This window comes from Anopheles coluzzii, chromosome 3 (genome assembly GCF_943734685.1).
Source record: "Anopheles coluzzii chromosome 3, AcolN3, whole genome shotgun sequence".
Classification (NCBI taxonomy): Eukaryota; Metazoa; Arthropoda; class Insecta; order Diptera; family Culicidae; genus Anopheles; species Anopheles coluzzii.
The window spans coordinates 26,156,992-26,165,068 of NC_064671.1; the positions used below are offsets into that span (position 1 = coordinate 26,156,992).

General features: G+C 43.8%; 1 protein-coding gene across 5 annotated transcripts in view; it reads right to left on the reverse strand.

Moving 5' to 3' along the window:
- The window catches only part of LOC120957343 (uncharacterized), a 60,292-nt gene extending 53,758 nt beyond the window's left edge, over window positions 1-6,534 (reverse strand). For 2 of the 5 annotated variants that reach the window (XM_040379493.2, XM_040379494.2), the window contains exons 1-2: window positions 6,151-6,534; window positions 4,790-5,030 (exon numbers count right to left, since the gene is read on the reverse strand). The gene's annotated coding sequence lies outside the window, so the exon portion shown is untranslated. The remainder of the gene's footprint in view (window positions 1-4,789; window positions 5,031-6,150) is intronic. The other 3 variants (XM_040379497.2, XM_040379498.2, XM_040379496.2) reach the window with 3 other exon arrangements.
- Between the last annotated feature and the right edge of the window lie 1,543 nt (window positions 6,535-8,077).

Consider the following 8,077-nt stretch of genomic DNA (forward strand, 5'->3'; position numbering starts at 1 on the left):
ATTGCGCTCTGTAAATCCTGTATCCAATCAAGAATGGCACTTCAATTTATGCTCTTTACGCGTACAGTTATACAAACACGAACCCGCACACACACACACATACACATTTGCTAGGGGCAGGTGTGTTTTTCTACCGAACCGAAACGAAATTGAAATTCTCCACGTTAATCGAGTGGAATAAATTCGCCGAACAGCGTTTTCATTAGAGAAAAGGGGTTCGAAGCCGGGGAAAACGTACAAAAATGTTGCGAGGGAGTTCCCGTTTTTTGCTATTGCGCTTTCCCTATGCCCTGCACCATTACTTACGGCTAACCCGACCCGATGCCTCGTTTCATAAATTCTTGCCTCGCATTACCACCTCAATGATTGCAATTCCGATTTAACCTGCCGTAGTACGGTTTGCTACTACTGTAGAGTTTTCTTCGCTTGCATTTTTTCTCGAGTTTTCTCAGAGGAAAATACGACCGCGGGAGAACGATTCGCATTAGCCTCTCGCTCTACTAAACGGTAATGAATCTGTTAGCAGTGAGCTACCTTCTTTCGTTTCTTGAGCTTGTGTTGTTTTTTTTTCTTTCGTGCCTGTATCGCCACAATTAAAACCTTCCCTGCTAACATTCTCGTCCGTTTCGCCCTAATTCCTTTTCCCTTTTTCCTTCCAATACTGATTTTCTCACCTCGTCCGCGGTGCTCCCAGCAGCAAGCAGCATCGAAAAACCCGCCAACAAGCGTAAGTACGCTCAACGGCGTGCGCGTAATGCGGTGCGATGAAAATTAATTATTTGTAAATGGCTCGGGAGCTGTTCGTGGCCGCGCGAACCTACCGCGCTTTGCACCAGCGGCAGAATTGATTCGACTGTTTTCTCGACGCTCCACGCAGATGGCACCGGTAGCTCACCGCGGTACCGTTGTCGCAACGAGTACCGTCATCATCGGTTCGTCTCCATGATTGATGAATGCAGTGACACTTTGGGATGAAAGTTTTAGCGACTATGAAATGTGCTTTGATTAGTGTGCTTAAATAGGGGTGGGCAGTGGCAGAGCTAAACCAGAGAGAAATGGAAGATTATAGGGATTTTTAGTGCGTTTGGATGTAGTAGGGGATTACTGAAAATATGGCTGGCATTAATTAGTGAAAAAGTATAAAGTGATGTTGTGATAATAGGTATTTAAATTAGTTTAAAAGTGAACGAGCTTTTCAAACGTTTTTTGTTTGGAATTGTTAAACTTTAAAATTCGGTATAAGAGGGTCGAATTGATGATAACCAATAAATTTTATATTTCTATAACATTTTAGCAGTACAATGTTGAATATAGATCTTTAATAGATGTATTTAATAGTTTAAGTTGTAACAGTTTTATTAGCAAATATACGTTATTTCAACATCAAGCTAAGCAAAACTAGAAGAGCTTTTTTATTTTTTAATTAGGAAGAATCCGAAGTTCAACGAATTTTACCAATTTTTGTTATTGATTAAAAGATCTTGCTTAAAACCGAAACATTCTATTTTAGGGTCTAAAGCCGTTTCTCTACAGTATTGATTGAATTTCGTCCTTATCTGTTGCTGTAATATCCCTTGGAAAAACCTTTAACCACGCATTGTACTACCACCAACGCAAAAACTCATAAAACTCAAGCCTCCTCTTGAATTCTGTCTACTCGAACTCTACCCGCTACCGAAGCGCTAGATTTGCGCTCCAATCTTCCCGGTAGAAACCGTAGAAAAGTCAACAAATCAGAAACCCATCGTGTCGTAAACAAATTTTCGAACAACTTGTCGGTCTACCCCATCCCCCCATCCAATCGGCCTGGTGCAACGAAAGGAAGGGAATGGAAGGGAAGATTATTTTTTTGATTTCCATTACCATCATTCACCATGCTAAACGAAAGGCAGCAGGAAGGAATTGTAAGCTTCTCGCAAGATCCTTTTGCTAGGCGCAGTAGATGCGAGAATAATCGCGATGAACCACCCGAGACAAAAAGGAACGTTGCTTTTATCGCTTCTTTTGCGTTTGCGTATCTAGCAGGTTCCGCTTTCGCTTTATTTCCCGGATATTCCGTTAAAAAAGCCGCTCCACCAAGGACATTTTAAGGCGAACCGTGCGGCTTTCCATTGCTTCTCTCAGGCAAATTCATTAATCAAACATGGGCCACACACTTTATTTGGCCACTTTTTTCCCGTTTCAAAACCCATACAGCTAAGGCAAATGGTAGCATAAGCTGCTTTATGTGTTTACCTTTCGGGCGAAGAAGACCCACGGTGATATAAATATCGGGATGAGTCACGAGAGGACAGCAATATTGGCCCAGTACCCGTCTCTGGCTTTTGTCCGTTGGAAAGGATACACGCGCTAAAAGCGCCGGGTGAAGCTTTAAATTATTGCCAACAAAAGCTCTTTCTTTGATACATTTTTTTGTTGTTATTATGACTAATCCTGTGATGCATATCGACATGTTAGAAAGATGAAACGAACCATTTTGCTCCCCATAGAATCCTTGCTTCGACGGAGCGCTCGTTAGGGGTGATGTACAAAAAGGAGCGTACACTTGCCAATGATAAGATGATATGTTTGTACGAAAAGGGTGTACGGTACCGCACACAAAAACCCCTCCGAGGCTCGGAAGTTTGCATAGGTACGGCGAGTGGGAAGTACTTTTTGCCCACTGTCTGTTTGCCATGGTGTAGGGCTGGTGCGAAAAATACCCCTACCTCTTTACCTAAGCTTGTTATTGCAGCATTGACACAGTATTGCTTATCACCGGCGCACTATGTCGGCTGTGTACACACCGGTGCGGCGAACGTATGCAAAAGCACAGAATGTTGAGTACAACATTTAAATATTGATGAAGTATGTTCTAACCGCAGTACTCACACACTCGCACACACACACACACACACGCTTGCGTTCTGTGGCTCTTCCAAGTAGGGAATGAGTGTGGGATGTGAAGGAATGGAAACGAAAAGCAAGCTTTCGCATCATACCCCTCACACAGTTGACTCCGGCAGTAAACGTGTTGACATAGGACCTTCCCATTTTCCGTTCTTCGCTTCAAACGGCTTTCATCAACTCATTCACGGGCGCTACCAGGCGAACGACGGAAAGGACAAACTTACTTTCCCTTTCGATGGAACCGGGCGAGAGCGAATGTTCCAGCGTTGGTTGGGAGGTGTTGTTTGAGTTGAATTAGAAGCTGCTCGACAAATGTGTGGAGGTGACGGTGTCCTTTCGAAGAACCGTCCCATACACGCGGAGTGCACTGCAGGGAAATCGTTTGGTTGGTTGCCTTTTGATAACCATTCTTTGATGGCGTCCATAGTGAAGGGATCAAATCGGGTGGATAGGTTATTTACATTTGCAATCATTATGTTTCGACTGTGGAGTTGTGTTTAGTTTGAAGGTTCGTTTTTTTAAATAAAAAACGACACATGATGGTAAACAGCCTACACGGTTTTATGCCATAATTGTAAGATTTTGAAATTTTCGATTAGATTCTAAAAAATATCTCCATTTTTCTATGAAAAAAAATGGTTTATAGAATTCATTAGGAGAAATTGGAGTTAACTCAATTATAAGGGTTCATTGTTTACCAAACGCTTCTTGTTATTTCCGAAAATTAAACAAATTCACCAGGATGGCAATCCCAGTTGATTTACATTTTTAATTGCAACGATGGGCTTCCGCTGAAAACATTATCCATCCAAGCATGAAGCTATTGAATTTAAAAACAATTGCCGAGAAAAGGGCTTCAATTTTTAGACGAATGTGTAGCATTTCTGAACTTTGGGTGAACAGCAACAATGTTGGTTTAATGTTTTTTGTTAGGACAGAGTGTCTGTTCAACGCCATGTGTGTCATGTGAACGTGTTCAATATTTGAATAACTTTTAGGTCGGATTCGACGGTGTAGTTCACAGGATTCTCTCATTGTCTATCTCTCAATTTCGAGCAATCGATAGAAAATGTATACTACTGGTGAACAAAAGGCGGTGGGTATACATAGAAAATACAGCATTAGAAGTTTGGACCAGCACAAATAATTACATTCAATAAGCTTAATTAATAATTTCTTTTATAAATCCATAAATCCATAAGGCTTTCAAATTCAAATGAATCATGCTGTAAACCGTTTTCATTGAAATTGCATGAACAACATCACCATTTTGTTAAAATAACAGTGGTGTATTGAACATGAGCCAACATGAGCCAATTTAGTATTCTGGCTTTCAAAGCACGTTCCACTAACACACTCAATAACCCGCCCGCGGTGCTTAATTACAATTAATTTTATGCTCCTCTACACACTAATTAAACAAAAACAAATGAACAAAACCAATAGCATTGCACCTCCCAATGAAATTTCTACTCCTACAGTATCCAGTGGTTTGTATTAACTCCCGCCACAGTTTGATCTTTTGACAGGCTTGCATTTTATGGGTTTGTTGAGCCAGTGACTTGGCCTTGCTCTCAAAACTGAAAGCGAAAGTAATTAAATGATCACAAAACGGTACAAAACTTCTGGCCGTTCTTCCAACAGCACCGCAACTCCGATCAATAACCGTGCTGTGGAGCAGTACATTTACTACCCAATGAAAAGTAAAAACCCTCTTCCCAGTCAGTCACGTTTGCCGGCCGTCGATAGGTTGAAATGAGACTAAGATGGATGGGCGGGTAGAATCAGCTCATCAGCCGTGCACCGGACATTAAAATTCTGCTCACAGCCTTTACTTGCTCTTCGCCACCGCCCACAAGTCCTCACTTTCGCTACCACCACCTTACAATAGATAATTTACCTTTTTGAGCGTTCCGAAATGTCGTGCTGCTGCTGCTGCTGCTTCTTGCAGGCAATAGACTTTCGTCGGCTCGTTTTTTTCTCTATTTTTATTTGGCAACTTTCTTACGTGAGTTCACTGCGAAGACGACGCACGTTCGGGATTTGACTATTTTCACCCGGATATTGAACCCGTCAAACCGTTTCTGTAAAATATTTGATCCACTTTCAACACAACACTAGCACTGCTGTGTACCTGCTTTCTTTAGGAGTAGAAATGGATTTTTATTTGAGATGCCTTGACACATTATTTTTATAGCACAAGAAAAAAAAGAAACACACACACTCACTCTTCAACTTCCTCACTTACAGGATGACTTCATAGCAATAATAACAGTCTGAAAATGACACTAACAATTTTCTACATTTACTCTTTCATTTTTTTTGTATCGTTGTTTTTTAACCATTTGCCTCATTCGAATGCTTTCTCACCCACACGCATCTAACCCGCCTTCCGCTAGGGGGGAGGAGGGTGGTAAATATTTACTGGACAGAATATTTTACGACCACTTCAGACGACCGGATAGCACATTAAAACAAAAGCAAACCTCCCCTTGCCCTTTTGATCGATTTTACATGAGGAGTCAGCAGGGCAGGCCTGTTTTCAATGCGCTGTTTCGATTTCATTGATTTCATGCTATGGGAACTGGAATAAGCACGGGACAAAACGCACTTTAATTTACTGCCGCCGTAAAAAAAAACAGATCCCCCAACCGAAGGCGATACAATTTTTAAACACTTTCCACCTAAGGAAATAGGAGGTGAGCGCGGGTGTTTACTTCATGCGTTTTTTTTTTGTTCGCTCCAAACGCTGGTGATTTATTACGAACACACGACTGATTTTACGATGCCCAACACTTTCTCGGTGGGTGGGCTGGTACACTGGTAGGTCAGAAACAAACTCAAATACACGCACATATACCTCCGAAGATGCACTTTACTGCAGTGTTAACACAAGCTGGTCGCGGGAAGATAAATGCACTTGGAAATTTACACATTCAATCGTTTCCATTCCATTGTAACGCTGTGACAGAAATCGTTGGGAGCACATATTTCAACACAGCTTCATCGCACGACACGGATGGAAAATGGTAACCTAACAGCGTACTCTCTTTCGCTCTACAAAACCAGACACAAAGAATGTGGCTTAGCTACCATATGCACACACGACAAACAATCACATTTCATCCCATAAAGGGAATTATCGTTGCAATCGATCGTAGCAGTGGTCGCAGTAGTAGAAATTTAAAAATTCACACCACCAGAAGCACAACGCTCTTTGCACAACGATACACTTTTACGGTGAGTTATGGACATAGTCACCTTATAGTCCTGTGGAAAATTTATTGGAATTCGGCTTCACAGAAATGGTTTAAAATGTAACCCTTGCTCAAACTGCACCCGATCCTGACCACTCCAATCAAGGAAGCAATGTCGCAGGTCCACTAGATACTTCAACAGACACACATACACGCAGGGCCCCATCCAACCACGCACACGAACGGTAGTACGGCAATCTGCTCCAGCTGATGGTGCTGCGGCGGCTTGCACACGTACGCTTGCTTACCGTGCCAGGCTCGCTCGACGGTTCCGATAGGACTGGCCGGCGTTGCTGGTCGCGCCACGAAACCTTTGCACAGCGCACAGCTGCTCGCGAGATGAACCAAGATGCGATGCTCCGCCGGAGACGAGAACCAGGACAACGACGATGCAGCCAGGCGCGCGCAAAATAAAAGGTACCCAACCAGCTCCAGAGAAGATGAGCCAGAACTCACGCGGATGGTTTTGCCCCAACAGCACTCACTCTCTGGTGAGCGTGAGTGATGTTTGCTGCGTTCATCCGAGTGCCAGTGGTGCTCACAGCTGTGAGATTGTGGCGCTTTTTCCTCGACCATTTTCCACGCAACAAATGTATCGCGAGCGGTATCCATTCCACGAACATCCGATCCGGCTCGAAGGGCCAACAATTCCGCCGCAGAGCCATAATTGTGTGGAGTGTTGGTTTTTTTTCTGTGTGTGTCTATGTGTTTGCTATCCATTGTATCTACTTCCCGGTTGCTTCGTAGTATTTCGCTGCTCACCTACCTCACGCGGATGCCGTGGGAAATGATGAAAATTGATGAGATCTTTGCGTTTGGCAGCGTGGCGCTCGTGCGCTTCCGGTGGGTATTGTTAGGCAGTAAGTGTATCGATTGCCGATAGGGGAGGCCTTTTTTCCGTGTAAATGGAGGTAGCAATAATGCTAACAGCATGCTATCGTTAAGGTTGTTCGGGTGTCCAGTGGCTGTAATGCAATAGGCTTGCTGGATTGGGGCGGGCGATTCGATAAACGGTTCACGGGGTGTTCGCACACGCAGATAATTGCGAGACATGGACGAAGCAACCATCAAAAACTGAAAGCAACTAGCAAATATTAAAGCTATCTACATGAATATTGAAATGACCTTTCCGATCATCGTTCAAATCAATATTTGGACTGCCTCATCTACCGTGCTTACGCCCGGGCTTATCTGTTTGATGATTAATAAGTGTCGCAGTAAAAATTGATCTTCGAAATTTCGCTGAATGCGATAAGTGTGTGAATGTCGCTCGGCCCACACCCCTTGCCTGTTCTTTGCGAACGCCAGCCAGCGACGTCCTTAAAAGCAAAATCGTGTTGAAGTTTTGTGTGTTAAATTTTACCATTTCTCCGCCCGCCAGCGGACGTTCATTATTTATTTTCTCTCCTGTCCATGCTTCGATATTGGCATTCGACACCGGCAGAGAAGAAAACGAAAACAGCGACAACATTACACACACACAAAAACACGCACACCCCGGAACAGTATCAAACTTGCAGTACCAATTTGTTCACCGATACACCTTGACATGGCGCACTTGTTCCGGCCCACGGGTACAGTCTGGGGGAGCATTTTTTGTTGCTGCTGCTGCGCCTTTTGCTTTCAATTTTCCCACGTTCACCTGTCACTACGGGAAGCGACGGTGGTCACACGAGCAAAACAGAATCACATCACGCAAGAAGGAGCGCATCGCGCCGAGGCCCTTCTGCTCGTGCGGAGGATACTTCAATTAACACGCCACAACGTTTGATGCCACTTCAGCACAAATCCATCTGACAAGCGGTATATTGTGACACATGCGCCCGCCCTCCCTAAAGCTGCCCCAATCCCCATTGTGCTTCCCTCTCGGGGGGATCTGCTGACTCAAATCCATCCAGATTGGGCTCGCACGTGTAGTTAAATTCTGACCG